General features: G+C 39.5%; 1 non-coding gene across 1 annotated transcript; it reads left to right on the top strand.

Annotated features, from left to right (window-relative positions):
- The first annotated feature begins 203 nt into the window (after positions 1-203).
- On the top strand, positions 204-322 carry LOC125050749. The gene has a single exon (XR_007117202.1). It is a non-coding gene; the product is annotated as a 5S ribosomal RNA (ribosomal RNA).
- Positions 323-1,180: the final 858 nt, after the last annotated feature.

Here is a 1,180-nt window from a genome sequence, read left to right as displayed (position 1 = left end):
CTGGGAACACCTCGTGATGTTGGCTTTTTTTTGTAGCGATAAGAAATGAAAATTATTTTTGGAATCGCTTAACTAAATTAGTCTTGTTGGAACGAAGTTATCGCGCGTTGCGAAAGGGGGCTAGATGGACTAAATTAAGACCAAAAGTTGTAACGACACTTTTTGCTATAGTTGTTCTATTTTATATTTTCGATTTTGCTATCGCCAACGTCTATACCACGTTAAATACACCGGTTCTCGTCCGATCACCGAAGTTAAGCAACGTCGGGCTAGGTCAGTACTTGGATGGGTGACCGCCTGGGAACACTTCGTGATGTTGGTTTTTTTTCGTAGCGATAAGAAATGAAAATTATTTTTGGAATCACTTAACTAAATTAGTCGTAGTAAACGTACACCAGAATCCCTGTACAATAATCATTGCGGGGTCCCTAGTTTCCTTGCAAAATACAATACCTTTAAAAAATATCTAAACCACGAAATAGGAAATATGCTTTTTAATTGTGCCACTTAATTTATATTTATTTAGGTTATTTTACTATTTAATCGCTGCGTAGCACAACGACATCCTACTTGTTCCTCTTTTAGATTCCTGGTCTCTAAAAACTTTAATAGACGATGAAATATAAGATTGGTGTCGAGAAAATCTATCATACTGTTATGATACCAATTGACATTAATCGAAAGGAACTACGTTCCATCCGGGTGTCCCTTGACACCTCTCAAGTTTTTTTTTAATTATTTTTTTTAAACAATGGGCGATAACAAAGTGTGGCGGAGAGTTTATAGCTATTAGCGTTGTTTTACCTAAATCGTTTCAGCCAGCACGTCCATAAAGGCCGATTTACATTATCATTAGTGTTTAGGAGAGTGCTTTAGGATAGTACTTTAGTTGAAACATGTAAACGCTACTTGCTTTAGTAAACGCTACGCTAAAGAACTTGCCTTTCAAGTTGTACTAAAGCACTCTCCTAAACACTAAGATAATGTAAATCGGCCATAAGCCTCTCCCCTGAATTTATACTATCACCGTCTTACCACGCTCTGCATCCAACGCCTTCCCTTCACCCTCGCCAGGTCATCTGTCTACCTAGTGGGAGGCCGTCCAACACTCCGCCGACTGGTCCTCCATTCCAAGGCTATTTACCCCGTCTGCCAGCCGTTCAGTTACGCCCTTTTGGCT

The sequence above is a fragment of the Pieris napi genome, chromosome 6 (assembly GCF_905475465.1).
Source record: "Pieris napi chromosome 6, ilPieNapi1.2, whole genome shotgun sequence".
In the NCBI taxonomy this organism is placed as follows: Eukaryota; Metazoa; Arthropoda; class Insecta; order Lepidoptera; family Pieridae; genus Pieris; species Pieris napi.
This window is presented reverse-complemented; position numbering and strand designations above follow the sequence as displayed.